The 18,605-nt window shown below is 34.6% G+C and overlaps 1 non-coding gene across 1 annotated transcript; it reads left to right on the top strand.

Annotated features, from left to right (window-relative positions):
• The first annotated feature begins 11,753 nt into the window (after positions 1 to 11,753).
• Positions 11,754 to 11,860, top strand: LOC114411018. The gene has a single exon (XR_003666405.1). It is a non-coding gene; the product is annotated as a small nucleolar RNA R71 (small nucleolar RNA).
• The last annotated feature ends 6,745 nt before the right edge of the window (positions 11,861 to 18,605 follow it).

Here is an 18,605-nt window from a genome sequence, read left to right as displayed (position 1 = left end):
GCTTCAAGTATTTCTTACTATTACTGACTTGCGATGTTCAATAATTACTGTTTCTTTTTCTTCTTCTTCTTTGAGTGTTTGTCAACTACTAGTATTCTCAAATCTCATTATTTTTTTATTTTCATATGACAGAAGCTATCTGGTGAATCGTTACTGATACAACATAACAAATATATGGGACATTAAAGGAGCCCTTACACCCAAAGAACTAGAAAAGGTAAGCTTTTATTGGTAGCTTATTCAACCTAAACGGGACATTAAATTAACATTATATTATGCCTCAAAAAAAGCCTTCAACTGCCATCAATATTTTTTACTAGACGGGACTTCCATCAATAGTTTTCTCAATTTTATCTTGCTGTAATTCTTCAATAATTACTCAGTAAACTATTTAGGAAGGAGATATAAGGTTAGTTTGATGTTTGGAAATTGAAGGATTAAAGGGTGAAGAAAAAAAGGGAGGGAGAGATCATGGATTTGAATTTCTCCCGTTGACATTTTAATAAAATTAATAAACTAATATTTGTCAATAGAAAAAAAAACTAAACTACTTATGGAAAAAGTTGCAATCACGATGACATCAGAGAATTTATATAACCAACCATAAGTAGCTACAATGTTAATTCCTTTATAATGCTTCATATGATAGATGGAGTATGGAGAATGCTATTGTGAAAGGTTGGCTCATTGGGGCTATGGAACCTGATTTGATGAATTTGTATGTTCCTATGCCTATACCAAAGAGTATTTGGACTGCTTTATCTCAGACTTATTATGAAGGGACTGATAGGTCAGTTATTTATGACTTATCTAGACGAGTAATGCAAATGAGCCAAGATGGTAGGCCTGTTTCCATATATTATCCTAACTTGCGTGCAATATGGCAAGAATTAGAGTATCGCAAGCCAATAACATTTTCTCAGCCTAATGTCAATCAAGCTCAACAAAAGGAAATTGATGAAGAATGTGTTTACATCTTTTTAGCTAGTCTGGATGACTTGTATGATCGTGTTTGAAGTGATATTCTTCATACGAAACCTTTTCCCAATCTAGACAATGCATTTGTTGTTGTCAAGAGTGAGGAGCAAAGGAGAAATACTATGCTGCATAGTCAAGTGACTTCTAGTGTGACTATGGCAACTAAAACTGCTCTAACTCGGAATCTGTTACGAACTAAAGGTAGGTGAGGGCCTTGTATTTGAGAACAAGGTGAACTCCTATACTAAGCTACTTATATTGGTGCAAAATGCATGTTGATATCATTCATCATACCCAAAGGTTATATATATATATATATATATATATATATATATATATATATATATATATATATATATATATATATATATATATATAGCATATTTGAGGTGCAAAATGAGAAAGGTCTAGACACCAAATAACAGAAAGCACTACTACTTTTGCAATATATCAAACAAGATATTCCTAGACCACTTCAAGGCAACAGATGGGACAGAATGGACCAATCATATCCCATTCCTGACTATTGTGAGCCTGAGGCACTTCAGGGCAAGTTTCAGATTCCAATTCTCACCCTTACAATGCCAAAATCAAAAAAATTCTAAAGTTGCTCCTAAACAACAATAAGTGGGAACATCCCAAAAGAAAGGTGAACCAAAGCCCACAAAAAAATGTACAAGACACCACTCCACCATAACCTACAACAACTACTAGTAAAGTGGAAGAAGTAATTAAAGAGAAGAAAAGTGTTTGACCACCAAGCCCTAACTTAAAGGCACAACAAAAAATGGATTTTCAAATCCTTTTAGAACCAATTAAGGATCAAAAGGTGAAATAGGAATTGGTGCTAAAACCAACACCACCACCAAGGGTAGCGACAATGCAAACATATGAAAAGTCTCAAAAGGGTCAAGAGGTGGTTGAGTCAAAACCAACATCAACAATGCTAAACAAGGTCAAAACAACTGAAAAATCACAAAAGGGTGAAGAGGAATTTCAAGCAAAATTAGAACCAACAATGATGACAAAAGTCAAAATAATTGAAAGAGCCCAAAAGGGTGAAGAGGAGTTTGAAGCAAAACCAACACCAACAATGCTGACCAAAGTCAGCACAACTGAAAGGCCTCAGAAAGGTGAATTAGAATTTGAAGCAAAACCAACACCAACAATACTAACCAAAGTCAAAACATCTGAAAGACCCCGAAAGGATGAAGAGGAATTTGAAGCAAAATTGTCTTCCCTAATATGCCACTAATCTCCCCTGTTTTTCGTAGATACATACACAAAATTTCTGTGTTTTAAGTACACTTACATCAATACCAGTCAGATCATGAAACATGAAAATGCGCCACAGACGACAACATGCACTATTTGGAAAACGCATAATCTATGAAAAAATTAACGTGAAGGAGATTCACATGCCTCACAATAGTACTAACTAAAACGGGAAATAGACTGAGGGTTTTCGACATTACCTGTATGATGACCTAACTACGAAGGCGCATGAACACACACTTTCGATGGCTGCTAAGCTAACAAAGCGAAACAGGGTTTGAGGGAGACAATGGTTGAGGGCTAACGTAAGGGAACAACAGAGGATAATGTTTGAGGGAGGGTGATGTTAGGTCGTTCTTCATAGCGGAAAGTCACAATTAATGAATATGCTATACGAAGATGGTTCTAGGTCAAAATCGTCGGTGTCTTAATTTATCGTAATTACAAGGTTGCCACCAGCAGACATTCTAAGATGGTTATTTATAACTATCTTAGAATGTACGATGTAAAAAACAAGTTTTATTCCCTTAATTACAAAATTGCAACCGCTCCATATTCTAAGACAGTTCTCCAGAACCGTCGTAGATTGCGCTTCGTAAATAACCGCTTTTGTAGTAGTGAAGACAAGATGGGAAGACAAAGGATTTGGCTAATGAAGTTGTCAATGGGACTACTACGATGGTCCATAATGATAGCAACCCTTTCCATTCTCACCAAAGTGGATGGTTAATAGGAACAAAAGAATGTTGGGCCAGCTTTTGGGGATTATGATTATTATTATTCTTATTTCTCACAAGAGTGGATGGTCTAATGATTATGATTATTATTCTTATTTTTAACCTTGGAATTCATATATTCTCCGATGCATTTTCTTTCACCCGTCACAATATTCCTTAAGTGAATGCTTTAGAGACTGTGAACTTGTCGTGTCGAGGGGTGTATGATAACTATCTATATTGAGGGGTATATAATAAATTTTCACTCTTACAACTGTGGTTTGGTTCCTTTTTTCTCACATATGTTTCTTGGGTCAAAATAGTTTTCTTGAGTATCTTGGATAAGTGCTTTCCTTTTGTTTTAGGGTTAAGTTTCTGATGCTCATCCATTTATTATGTATACGTTTATTTGACACGAGGGTGTTTTGTGGTTTATTGTGTTCTTCAAGGCAATCATGAGTGACGAAGGAGAAAGAACTTTTCCTCTTTGTGTTGAAGAGATTGAATTAGAAAATATCAGAATTAAAATACGTTACTTCCCCTTGATTCACAAGCAAGTCTCTTATCCTAGGTTACGAGAATTTATCCTTTATCAGTTTAACCACTTAATCCAACCCTAAATTAAATTACTAAGCGAAATTTAACATAAGGCATTCATTATGTGATTAAGCAACACATACACCAATTACTCATAAACAATCATTAAGCATGAACATAAATTAAGCGTAGAGACAATTAATCAAGCACTAAGCATGCATGAATTAATAGCAACAAATTTAGAGTAATTAGTGAAGAGGAAAAACTGAACAGAATTTAACAGTAATAATAGAACCTCAAACAGAACTGTGCTTGATTCTCAAGAGAAAACAACGTTGGGGACTTAGCCTTCCATTAATCAATAGGGAACGAAATTATAGATTGAAGAACAAAATTTTATTGATAAAACTAAAAGTCAGAACTGGAATTGCCAAAAACGAAAAAAGGAGAAAGAGAAGAGAAATCTAAAAACTAAAAACGAAAGAGGAGAGAGAGAAGACTAAACTAGAACCTTGGTGTTGTTATATATTTTCAGCCCCCAAAGCTTACAAATCTATTTTAAGTCCAAGCCCATTAATAAAATAAAATCTAGACAAGATAAGACAAGATAAAATAAAATCTAGATGAAATAAAATCTAAATAAGATAAGACAAGATCTAGATGAAATAATATCTAGATTAGATAAAATTTAGATAAGATAAGATTTGATCTAGATAAGATGAGATTTGATAAAATTGTCTGCTCTCTTCAAATCCAAGTTCAATTCTAGATTCAAGCCCAATTGCTTATAATTCTCCTGAAATTAAATTAAAAACACAAAATTAGTCCAATAGACCCAAATGATAAAACTGCATAATTAATTTGACAATTAAGACTAATCAGTAATTAAAATGGTGCAAAAAGTGTTAAGAAATAGGAGAAAATAATGGCACATCAAAACCCCCCATACTTAGCCTTTTGCACTCCTGGGCAAAATGAAACAAAGAACAAAATCCAAGGATATCAAAGAGAGACAAACAAAAACATTTACATATTTCTCAATGAACATCAAGGAATGGGTAACATCTAACATGAAGAGATCCAAAGAGTCAAGACATTCATGAAAATCATCCAAGCAACCCAATCATGGCAAAATAGTTAATCAGCTCAAGAATGAAAAGTGATAAAGCCTCACAAGATATGCACTCTATCTCTCAAGTGTCTAGGCTGCTATTTACCCTCAAAGCACCCATGAAAACCAACACCACATAAACTTGGCAAGATTCTAAAATTGACAATCAACCCATAAACACAAGCACATGAGGATCAAAAGGTCTTTTAAGGTTGTAATGGGGCCAAAGACAAGGTAGGGAAAAATATGGAATAAGTAGCTAAATCTCAAAGGAATAGAGGAGCAATGGGGAATAAGTGCATATTAAGAAAAAAAAATAAGAAAACCTAAAGATAAAATTTTAAACGCAAAGAGTAGAGCCAAGAGTCTCGTCATTCTTTTTCCATCTAAGATCTTATTCACTCAACTTTATTGCTTTTTTTTTTCTTTTCTTTTTTTTCGAATTGATTCAACTTAAATTTTTTTTCCCTTTTTTTGGAACAGTAGCATTTGAGAACTAGCATATCATTCAACAGCATGTCCAACATTTAACCCATATACAATGTACATCAGTATGGCCCAAAAATACGTCATGAAGCATAGCCAACAAAACATGTTATCCAACAAACCCCCCCCCCCCCCCCCCCCACACTTATTCCCAAAACAATTCCAAAGCTCCGAAATTCCTTAAGGTTAGGGTGAGATCATGGTTTTTCACTTAAGGCTTGTAATGAGCTTCAAAACAAAGAAAGGGGAACATAGGCTCAAAGGGGCTATCAAAGGAATTAATTCAAGGTAAGTCCATTTGGCTAGAGGCTTATAAGAACAAAATTGCCTAAATCATTTCCAAATATGCATGTGAATTAGGAAGCATCAACAAGAATCAAGCCAAGGCTATTGTGCAAGCAATCAATGGGGCAAAACACACCAAAATATTATGATGATGGATGGCTCAAATTCTCACAAAGGTAAACTTATCACTTTCAAATTGAGCTTTCAAAACTATCATGACATGTAGAGGAAAAACAAGGACTTCAAATCACAAAATGTCAAGCAACTTTTATTTTCAAAACAATTACCCATTACTTGAACATATCCTATAATTCAAAGAAAAATATGCAAAGTTGTACATGCAAACAGAATTGACCTAAAATATTAAACTAGAAACCCAACAAAACTAAAAAAGTTAACAAATTTAACACAACTAACAAAATTAACAAAACTAACAAAACTAGCAAAACCAAAGAACACTCCCCCCATACTTAAACAACACATTGTCCTTAATGTGGCACAATTAAAAGACTAAAAGCAATTAAACCATCAAATAGAGTCGGACAAATGTAATAAAAGTAAAGAAGGAGATAGGAAAAGAAAAACTCCCTAAGTCATGGTGGAGTAAGGAAGTCTCTTCCACCACTACATCCACTAAAGAAGGGTTTGTGAGAAATGGCTTAAGTCGGTGTCCATTGACCTTGAAGCTCTTGTTTGTGGAGTCTCTTTTGATCTCAATTGTACCATAAGGAAAAACTTTAGTAACAACAAAAGGACCAATCCACTTAGACATCAACTTACCACTCATGAGTCCAAGCTTAGAATTATACAATAACACTTTTTTGCCCAACCATGAAGTCCTTCTTAATTATCATGCTATCATGGAACTTCCTAGTCTTTTCTTTGTAGAACTTGGCATTCTCATATGCTTCTAGGCGGATCTCATCTAACTCACTCAGTTGCAACTTTCTTTCCTCACCAGCTTGATCGATAGAGAAGTTGCAGGTCTTCACTGCCCAGTATGCTTTGTGCCAAAGAGCATCATCAAGCATGGTACTCCAATCTTTCCTGCTTGGCTGCACAATCTTCTCTAAAATTCTCTTGATCTCCCTATTAGAAATTTCTGCCTGTCCATTGGTTTGGGGGTGGTATGGTGTGGATACCCTGTGTACAACCCCATACTTTTTAAGCAAGGCATGCATTGATTTGTTGCGAAAATGGGTTCCTTGATCACTAACGATTGCTTTAGGTACTCCAAATATGCAAAACAGATTAGATCTGACAAAATCTGCAACAACCTTAGCATCATTAATTCTAATGGGCTTGGCTTCCACCCATTTTGAAACATAATCAACTGCAAGGAGAATGTAAACATAACCAAAAGAGACAGGAAAAGGGCCCATGAAATCTATGCCCCAAACATCAAACACCTCACAAAATAGCATAGGTTGCTGAGGCATTTGTTGTCGCCATGTAAGTGCACTTCCTACTCTCTGACACTGCTCACAAGTGCTACAAATCTTCCACGCATCTTTAAAGATGGTGGGCCAATAAAAGCCACAGTCAAGCACTTTGCGAGCTGTCCTTTGAACACCCAGATGACCTTCCGGTGTGGAAGAATGACAGAACCTCAGGACTGAGTCAGTCTCATGATCTGGAATGCATCGTCTAATGACCTGATCACTGCACAATTTCCACAAGTAGGGGTCATCCCAAATAAAATGCTTAGCATCACTTTTAATTTTATCTTTTTGAGCCTTTGATGCTAAGGGAGGAAAAACAGAAGCAACTAAATAATTGAATATGTTGGCAAACCAGGGAGTAGAAAGAGAATCAAAAATACTATACAATATATATAAATGATCATCCGGGAAATCATCCCGAATGGGTGAGTCCTCATTAGACACACGCTCGATCCGACTCAAATGATCAGTAACTAAATTTTGTGCTCTGCTCCTATCACGGATCTCGAAGTTAAACTCTTGGAGCTAGAGCATCCATCGGATCAACCTAGGCTTTGAATCAGCCTTCGTCAACAAGTACTTTAGAGCTGCATGGTCAGTATAAAAAATAATGCGAGTACCCAGCAAATAAGAACAAATTTTTTCAAGAGCAAAAACTATGGCTAGTAGCTCTTTCTCAATAGTAGTATAATTCTCTTGGGCATCATCTAAAGTCCTAGAAGCATAATATATCACCTTGGGCAATTTATCAATTTTATGAGCAAGGACAGCCCCCAATGCATAATTTGATGCATCACACATAAGCTCAAAAGGGGCTGTCTAGTCGGGTGCCTGGATGATGGGGGTGGTAGTCAGTGCTCTTTTGAGGCAATCAAAAGCCTCTCTGCATTTATCATTAAAGTCAAACTCCACCTCCTTTTGCAACAAGTTTGGATAGTGGAAGGGCTACCTTGCTAGAATCTCTTATAAAGCGCCTGTAGAATCCTGCATGCCCAAGAAAAGATCGCACCTCTCGCACGCAAGAGGGGTAAGGCAATTGTGAAATAACATAAATTTTTGTAGGATCTACTTCAATGCCTTTATTGGAAATATTGTGACCTAAAACTATACCTTGCTCAACCATAAAATGACATTTTTCAAAATTTAGAACAAGGTTAGTTTTAATGCATCTATTCAAAACTTTTTCCAGACTATCCAAGCAAACATCAAAAGAGGATCCATATACAGTGAAATCATCCATAAACACCTTTATGCAGTTTTCTAAAAAATCATTGAAAATTAGGGGTGAAAATGAGCCGAGCCAAGCCAAGCTTTACTAGGCTTGAGCTCGGCCTGAGTTGAATACGTAAGGCTTGAGCTTGGCTCATTACCTGTCATAGGCTTTTTTTTAAGGCTCGGCTTGGCTTATATAAAAGCCTGGCTTGGCCCACGAGCCTATTTAAAAGTTTGCTTAAAGACGTCTTTGATTAATTAATTATTTTAAAACCTAGTGAAATACTAACTAAAAAAAGAAATTTATAAAATTTCGTATAAGTAATGTACAAATCCAAAAATAATTGATAAATAAAATCATATTGAATTCAAGTCGTTAAAGCACAAAGTATATCAAAAGAAAATAAAAAGAGCATAATATTAAAAAATGTATGGATTAGAGATGATTTGTAGAAAATGAATTTTATTCTACGTGAACAGTGTGCATGGACAGTAATAAAAACTGGAATTCTAAAATCCTAGAATTATTCTTTTCTCCGAAAAAAAAACTTCATAAACTAAAACCTTGGTGCTGTTATATAGGTCCTCAGCCCCAAAGCTTACAAATCTATCTTAAGTCCAAGTCCATAAACGAAATCAAATAAAATCTGGACAAGATAAGATAAGATGGGATGAAATAAAATCTGTACGAAATAAAATCTGAATAAAATAAAATGTAGATAGAATAAAATCTAGATAAGATAAGATTTGATAAAATAAAGTTATTATTATTATTATTATTAGTAGTTAAACAAGCCGGCTTGTTAAACTTAACAAGCTTTTTTTATGGTTTGAGCTTGGCCTTTTTATCTAAAAAGGCATTTTAAAAAGCTTGAGCTTGGCCTTTATAGTAAACAAGTCAAGCCGAGATGAGCCTTACATAGCCCGAGCCGAAAGCCCTCGACAAGCTGCTCGGCTCATTTCCACCCCTACTGAAAATACTAATCATGCACCGCTGGAGGGTACCAGCGGCATTGCATAGGCTGAAAGGCATCCTCCTATAGGCAAAAGTGCCAAAGGGGCAGGTGAATGTGGTCTTTTCCTAATCCTCAAGAGCAATAGTGATTTGCATATAACCAGAAAAACCATCAAGGAAACAGTAGTGAGATTTACCTGCCAGGCGTTCAAGCATCTGGTCAATGAATGGCATGGGAAAATGGTCCTTTTTGGTAACCTGGTTCAGCCTCCTATAGTCGATGTAGACTCTCCAACTGTTCTGCACCCGAGTAGGAATTAGCTCCTCCTTCTCATTTTTGATGATGGTGAGGTCGGTTTTCTTCGGGACTACCAGGACGGGACTCACCCATTGGCTATCGGAGATAGGATAAATGATTCCAGCTTGCAGAAGCTTGGTTACCTCCTTCTTCACTACATCAAGAATCACCGGGTTGAGTCTTCTTTGTGGCTGTCTTACTGGTTTAGCCCTATCTTCTAAATTTATTCAATGCATACATGTGGATGAGCTAATACCAGGAATGTCTGCTAGGGTCCAGCCTATAACCTTCTTATGCTTCTTGAGAACTGATAACAACTTATCCTCTTGCTCATAAGCAAGGGAGGCAGATATAATTACTGGAAAACTTTTGCTATCATCCAAGTAAGCATATTTTAAATTTGATGGCACAGACTTCAATTCTGGTGTGGGTGGCTGGATAGTGGTAGAAAGAGATGGTTTCTCAGCCTGTACCTCATAAACAAAGTCAGAGGTATGTGAACTTCCTGAAACATGGTTAGTTCTATCTGACTCTACAAAATCAATCTCAAGAGGTATAACATCACCAGACATGTAATCAATATCAAATTCAGATTCACTCTCAGCATCAAATTCAAACATATGATCTAGTACAAATTCAGATTCAATGCATGAAGAGTGACAAGCATGCAAATTAGAATGAAGATCAGTCATGTATTCATCAACAATATGGTCAATTATTTCAACACGAAATATAGAAAGATCTTCAGATGGGTATTTCATAGCATCAAGAATATTAAAATGAACAGTTATATCACCAAACTCCATAGATAGTGTGCCTGCATATACATCTATCTTAGTTCTAGCAGTTTTCATAAAAGGTCTGCCTAGAATGATGGGAATTGAGCCTTTAGAAAATCCCTCCTCCATATTCAAAATATAAAAATAAACAGGGAAAATCAGTTCACCAACTCTAACTAAGACATCCTCTATGAAACCAGCAGGATAGGCAACACTTCTATTAGCTAAATGAATTACCACATCAGTTGACTACAAAGGACCTAGAGAAAGAGAATTAAAAATAGACAGAGGCATAACACTAACAGAAGCTCCTAAATCTAGCATGGCATTGTCAAACTTATTGTTCCCTATAATACAAGGTATGCTGAATGTACCTGGATCTTTACATTTTTCAAGGATTTGGGGAACAGATTTACCAATCAATGCGGAGACATTTCTGCCCATACTAATTCTTTCACTTCCTTTAAGCTTCCGCTTATTAGTGCACAACTCCTTCAAGAATTTAGCATATCTTGGAATTTGCTTTATTGCATCCAGCAGAGGTATGCTTACCTCTACTTTTCTAAATGTTTCCAAGATCTCCTTCTCTGCCTCTTCCATTTTTTTTGTTGGCAATTGCTCTTGGAGGGAATGGAAGAAGGATATGCTGCTTCTATTTAGATTCACCTGCATAGAAATTTTTAGGTAACTTACTCTTTACATTTTCGTTTTTGGCATCATCTTTTTCTGGAGTAGAGTGAGGTTGGGCAGGTTCATTTGCTGATGAGGAAAATGTTACTGGTTGAGGTCCTTGACACTGCTTTCCCGACCCCAATGTAATGGCACTCACATTTTTGGGATTCTGGACAGATTGAGAAGGTAATCTGTCAGAATTCTAGGACTGTTGTTGATTTAACTGTGTAGCCAATTGTCCCATCTGATTAGTTAAGCTCTGAATGGAGGCTATGGTCTCTTGTTGAAACTACATGTTTTGCATAGTCATTTGCCTCACAAGTTCTTCAAGGGAAGGTTGCGGAGGAGCCTCAACTATTTGTTGTTTCTAGGGTTGTTGTTGTTGTTGCTGCTGGATTGGTGGAGGAACGTATGGTCTGCTTGGGCCAGCAGCATTCTGGAAATAAGGTTGTTGTTGTTGCTGCTGTTGTGAAGGACTCGACCATCTAAGGTTGGGATGATTCCTCCACCCGGGATTGTACCTGTTGCTGAAGATGTCATAATTATTCTGTTGTGGCTGATTTCACTGCTGAGGTTGAGGAGGTCTATTGTAGATGTTTGCAGCATAAGCTTCAGGCTGTTTAATTACTTCAGATTGTTGCACAGAAGGGCAAAGGTCTGTGTGGTGGTCGGCAGAGGAGCATAAACCACAGGGTCTGGCGACAGGTGTAGATTTTTGATTCATGGCCAGTTGGGTTACCAGGTTAACCAAGGCATCTAGTTTACCTTCAAGCTTCTTAGTTTCAGTTGATGAAGATGAATTCGTGACTACTTCATGCACTCCTCTAATGACAATAGCATCATTTCTGGCACTAAATTGCTGGGAGTTTGAAGCCATCTCCTCAATTAAATTTCTGGCTTCAGCAGGGGTCATGTCTCCAAGGGCTCCACCACTGGCAGCATCTATCATACTTCTCTCCATGTTACTAAGTCCTTCATAAAAATATTGGAGGAGAAGATGCTTAGAAATCTAATGGTGAGGACAACTGGCACATAGTTTCTTGAATCTCTCTCAGTATTCATATAAGCTCTCTCCACTGAGTTGTCTAATGCCTGAAATATCCTTTCTGATGGCCGTGGTCTTGGAAGCAAGAAATTTTTTTTTCTAAGAATACTCTCTTGAGGTCATCCCAGCTCGTGATGGACCATGGAGCAAGGTAATAAAGCCAGTCCTTTGCCACTTCCTCTAAAGAATGAGGAAAGGCCTTCAAAAATATGTGATCCTCCTGGACATCTAGGGGTTTCATGGTGGAGCAGACAATATGGAATTCTTTCAGATGTTTGTGTGGGTCTTCACCTGCAAGGCCATGAAACTTTGGAAGCAAATGGATTAGTCCAATTTTAAGAACATATGGGACATCCTCATCAGGGTATTGGATGCACAAGCTTTCGTAGGTGAAATCAGGTATAGCCATTTCCCTTAGAGTCCTCTCACGGGGTGGAGGTTGTGCCATGTTCTCAGAATGTTCAAAATCAGAATGTTCAAAATTATAATGCTCAAAATCAGGATGCTCAAAAGGTATAAAATGATGCCTAACTAATCTATGAAATGTCCTATCTATCTCAGGATCAAAGGTTTGTAAGTCAGATGGATTGCCTCTAGTCATATACTACATTCAGCATGCACAACTAGTTGCCTTCTTATGCAAGTAACAGTGTAGGTTTGAACTACAGCTACCCTCAAATGATATCCAAATGACTTGAAATTTTGTGAGCAACACCCTAAAATCATGAAAAGATGGCACAAAAATTTTCAGGTAAAAATTCAAAGTCTAACTATGGAAACTACCTAAGGAAAGTTTAGAAAAATAAAACTTGAAAAATAAAAAAAAACAAAAAAAAACTAGTAAATAGGCGATTTTGGCTAGCTAGAGACCTCAGCCAGCCTTTGGCCGACTATCACAATGTGGGAAAGTTTTTTTCTACCCCAAATACATATATAATAATAGTCATTCTGATACCCGAAGCAAAAGTTATGGCCGTTTGAAGTTTTGGTAAACACAAGTTCTCAATTTTTTTTGAATCTCTCAAATCTAGCAACAACAAGTGTTCCTGGTATTTTTCACACAAAAGAACCTACCACACCAAAATTCAGCCAAAAATAACAACCCTAACTATCAAAACAAAAATCGCCAATAAAATTGTCAGCAGCAGTCACTAATTCAGTCACTAATGGATTTGCATTACTACTCTGTTTTCCAGGTCAGCAAAAGTGGTCGCTAAATCCGTCGCAAAGCAGTATTCACAGCAAAATACAAAAAAAACTAAAACAGGGGAAGCGCTGAACAAAAAAACTAAAACAAAACACCACACTAAACAAAATAACAAGACACTAAACAACACTAACACAATACGAACACAATACTAACACAACACTAACATAACACAAAAGCATAAAACAACTAAACATCAAACACGAATCACTAGCTATTATGAACCTTTGGACACTGCTCCCCAGCAACGGCGCCAAATTTGATCGAGGCCATACCCGAATCAAATAAACATTAAAATGTAGTAACTAGGAAGTTATCCTAGGTCGTTTCCCAACGAGCAATGATAAACCAAATGTTCATAACAGATAGTAGGAAATAGTAACAAATTTGGGGGGGGGGAGTTGTTTGCTTTTGTAAATTAAACAACGAGTAAAATTGAATTAGAAAATATCAGAATTAAAATACGTTGCTTCCCCTTGATTCACAAGCAAGTCTCTTATCCTAGGTTGCGAGAATTTATCCTTTATCAGTTTAACCACTTAATCCAACCCTAAATTAAATTACTAAGTGAAATTTAACATAAGGCATTCATTATGTGATTAAGCAACACTTACACCAATTACTCATAAACGATCATTAAGCATGAACGTAAATTAAGCGTAGAGACAATTAATCAAGCACTAAGCATGCATGAATTAATAGCAACAAATTTAGAGTAATTAGTGAAGAGGAAAAACTGAACAGAATTTAACAGTAATAATATAACCTCAAAGAGAACTGTGCTTGATCCTCAAGAGAAAACAACGCTGGGGACTTAGCCTTCCATTAATCAATAGAGAAGGAAATTATAGATTGAAGAACAAAATTTTATTGATAAAACTAAAAGTCAGAACTGGAATTGCCAAAAACAAAAAAAGGAGAAAGAGAAGAGAAATCTAAAAACTAAAAACGAAAGAGGAGAGAGAGAGGAGACTAAACTAGAACCTTGGTGCTGTTATATATTTTCAGCCCCCAAAGCTTACAAATCTATTTTAAGTCCAAGCCCATAAATAAAATAAAATCTAAACAAGATAAGATAAAATAAAATAAAATCTAGATGAAATAAAATCTAAATAAGATAAGATAAGATCTAGATTAGATAAAATCTAGATAATATAAGATTTGATCTAGATGAGATGAGATTTGATAAAATTGTCTGCTCTCTTCAAATCCAAGCCCAATTCTGGATTCAAGCCCAATTGCTTATAATTCTCCTGAAATTAAATTAAAAACACAAAATTAGTCCAATAGGCCCAAATGATAAAACTGCATAATTAATTTGACAATTAAGACTAATCAGTAATTAAAATGGTGCAAAAAGAGTTAAGAAATAGGAGAAAACAATGGCACATCAATAGCTCCTTCAGTGAAGAGAGTATTTTGCTTAGTATAGGAAGGTCTTAAAAGTGTCAATGTCTCAAACAGCAGGGTGTGATCCAACAGTTTTTGAATGATACTTGCAGTGTGTAAGTATATTCTCTTCAGGTTTGTGGTTTCCTTGATGGTATTATGGGTTTCTGTTAATTATCTTGCCACTGTAAAAAGAACTTATACTATTTAATCTTGTTGTTGTTGATTTGAATTGGATAGCTTTGGATTTTGGGACATTTCTCTTCACACTAGAAAGAAGGAAGCAAATGATTGGCAAAAAATAATTTAACGCAATCTTTTCCTTTGATAAAAAAGAAGGAAAACATGAAAAGCCATCTCTATATATATTTAAAAAAATCTGAGAATGGGTGTATCTTCCCCCTTTCTCCATTTATTTCCCATTGCTACATTAGCACAAATGATTATCTTTATATGATACATTAATATTAATATATTAATATAAACACCACAGTTCCTAATCAAAGTTTTTTTTTCCGGATATATATAACTTATTCAAAGGAAGAGGAAGCGGTTTGTAGTATTCAAAATGTACATGGATTTGTTTTGGAGGGTAGACCTTTAAGGTACAAATATTTATTGAAACTGGTCATACATGGGATATTTAGCATTGACTTTAGCATTAGGTATAATCATTTTTGTTGGACCTTTTGCTTCCATTTTGTATATTCATGATTAGGAAAAAGTAGATTAATCATGGCTGAGAAAATTATTTTAATGCGGGAAAAAGAGAATAAATACAAGGATAGAATCTCAGACTTCTCAATCTTTGTTTGCGTATCACATGAATCATGAATACAAATAGTATCTATACTATCATAACTCAAAAAATCTGCAAAACTTCATTATGGTAAATTCCATATAAAATTCACATGTGCTATACTTTCATTTCAACTTTTCTTTAAAACTTTTCAATTAGTCCTTATGATACTTTGAGCTAATAAGTCACAATACTTTTGCTCACTTGTGTTGATGATTAGCTTGGTTTTTTAATTTCATTATTTTCCTTGTTATGGATACATAGTTATTGAAATATCATGCTACTTTCTAGTCATAAATTACAGAAGAAAGGTACAGAAATAATTTTATTTCTCAGCCATTCTTTAGTTTCACTAAAATTCATTTCACAAATTTTAAGTCTACATTTCAGCTAGCATAGGTATAAATTTTTTACACTAATAAAATTATTTAGTATAATATAATATATAAACTTTATCAATTGTATCAATTATTTAGTATAATATAATAAAGGCGAGCTCGAGGCAGAAAATAAAACATATGAGGTTAGTTTTGAATTTTATCAATTTATTGTTTGTTATAGGATCTAATTTCATAGATAATTAGTCATAAGAAGTTGATCGAGTTTAAATTTAGAGTTTACATTTATTTAGTTGGATATATGATTTATCTTAAAATCAAATAAATATATTATTTTGTAAATTAATTTGGGTTGGTTCATTGTAAAAACAAATAAATATTTAAAAAAAATTGCAAAAAACAACATCAATTGGTCTAAATCCGATGTAGAAAGTGTTTTTACAACATCAGTTTTGGGCACTACATCGGTTTTGGCCATAACCGATGTTGTAAACACATTCAACATCAGTTTTTTGAAGAAAAAAACAGATGTTGTGTATGACTTTCAACATCAATTTTTTGATAACCGATGTAGAAAGTGTTTCAGAATACACAATTCAACATTGGTTTTTTCTTCAAAAACCAATGTTGTTTTTTGCACTACAACATCGGTTTTTTTTAAAACCGATGTTGTGAGTGCACTACAACATCGATTTTGAACTAAATTGATGTTTGTTTTTGCATATTTTACATTTTTTTTGTTTATTTCTTATGATACAACATCGATTTTCTTCAAAATCGATGTTATATAGTGTATTTTAACATCGACTTTCATAACCAATGTTAACGTTAATACTTTTAATGTCGATAGTTTCAACATCGGTTTAAAACCGATGTTAAATATTCAAAATAACCGATGTTAAATATTCAAAATAACCGATGTTAAATGTGTTTTTTCTAGTAGTGGGTAAATTTGTTTGGTAATTAATTGGAGGATAAAATTTAGAAAAGTAAATTAATAATAAAGTATTTTTAAAACTCAAGTCACAAAGCACAAGTTGTCTTCGAACTATATGAAAACAAATGAGTACAAAAATTATTTCACCACCTATATAAAGCACTACAAAATAGAATGACAATTACCAAAATGCAGTTCCTTATATATTCTTGGTATTGCTCTCTAATCAAAGTAAGAGTTTTAGTTTAAAATATTCTATCTTGATCTTTAATGCATTTTTTTTATTAAGTTGACTACTGAAATAAAACAGTCATTTTAATTATAGGAGAACGATAAAAAAAATAAACCATCATTTTCACTCTGAAAGTATTGCTACTCTTATACCCCAAGTATTGAAAAATTCTTTAAATTAATTCGTAAATATCATTAAAATATATTAATCTAGGGATTAAATTAATAGATATTGAATACTTTAAATACTACCTATATAATAATTTCATTATTTTAAGAACTATTTAGGATAGAGGATAATACTTGAGAGCTTAAATTGATAGTTTATTCTAAAAAGAATTACGTATGTATGCAAGGATGTAGAGAGATTTAAATATACAGATTCCAGATTTAATTAATTCCTTGTAAACTTATAGAAATATGTTTGTAATATATATATATATATATATATATATATATATATATATATATATGTATATGTATGTATATATATACACACACACACGCACACACCTTCTATCATCTATGGTGTGTTCAGAGGGAGATCCTGTAATATTTTTTACAAACAAAATTGATCAAAACAGACAAAGCAGAATGATTTTCATTTCTTCTATCAAAGAAAAATGTCAAAAATAAGCAAGAGCGAAGTAGAAAATGTAATACCTATAATAAAATACGACATTTTCTTCTTTGAACCTAGACCAAAGAAGCAACAAGAAATTAAAATGTATGCAAGATTTGTTTAATAAAAATTACAAGAGAGTTCAATCACCACCACCACCACACAAAAAAAAATCTAGTACTTTGGGGAAAAAAAATCTAGCACCTTATTAAACCAAAGAAAAAGAGGTAGAGATGAATCTTATCTTCTGATTTTATGAATTGAAAACTATTACAATGTGTTGGCTATATGACCAATCACTCAATTAGTTACATTAAAACAAAGAATCTAACTAACTGACAGCTAAGCAATTACTCTAACAAACTAACAACTAATTAACAAACTAATTGAGAGTTCTAATACCCCCCTCCTTCAAGTTGGAAGATATATATCATATATTCCTAACTTAGAGGCAAGGCTTACAAATAAGGACTTAGGAAGTGCCTTTGTCAGATGGTATGCTAGTGATGCTTGGAAGTGATTTAATCATACCTCCCAAGAGCATTGGATAGAAGACTCTAAGAAGATTGGGTCAGAGACGCAAGAGAAGGCCCTAGGGTTCTCATGAGCCTTACAATAGATTTCATGCCCATCAGCTAAGTATGATCCCACTTATCTTTGTACATATTATATTAGGATTGCATTATTTTTGGACCTTTTATTCAGGGCTCCATAATGTAGGTAGGGTACCCTAAAAATGTAGGATCTTTTAGCCCTTGTATTTTAGGGCACCTAGACTAGTTTTGTAATTTTGCATGCATTAAGTGAATATTTGGTGTGTGTGTTGGGAAATAAATTTAATTGAATTGGGAGAAGCCCAATCCAATTAAATTTTAGAGGGGGAGATGAGCATTTGCTTGCTACACCCCATTGTCACATCATATAGTCACACATTGTGCATGTCCCTCATGCTCTACATTCCTCATGACACCTAAGCACACTTAGTGGAGAATCTTGGACTTGATCTTGGATTAGTGGGCTGAACCATAGCTAAAATTCACTAATCATAATTAGCCAAATTTTGGCTCCACAAATTCAATTTCAAATTCAAGTGAAATTTGAATAGAAATTCAAATTTCCTTTTTATTTTGTGACACTTAGGCTATAAATAGAGGCCATGTGTGTGCATTTTTTCAACTTTGATCATTTGAGAATTACACTTCAAAGTTCAGACCTCTTTTGAGGCACAAAATTTCAGACTCCTCTCTCCCTCTTTCTCCACTTATCTTCTCCTACCTTCAAGCTCTTATCC

Source organism: Glycine soja, chromosome 4, assembly GCF_004193775.1.
Source record: "Glycine soja cultivar W05 chromosome 4, ASM419377v2, whole genome shotgun sequence".
In the NCBI taxonomy this organism is placed as follows: Eukaryota; Viridiplantae; Streptophyta; class Magnoliopsida; order Fabales; family Fabaceae; genus Glycine; species Glycine soja.
This window is presented reverse-complemented; position numbering and strand designations above follow the sequence as displayed.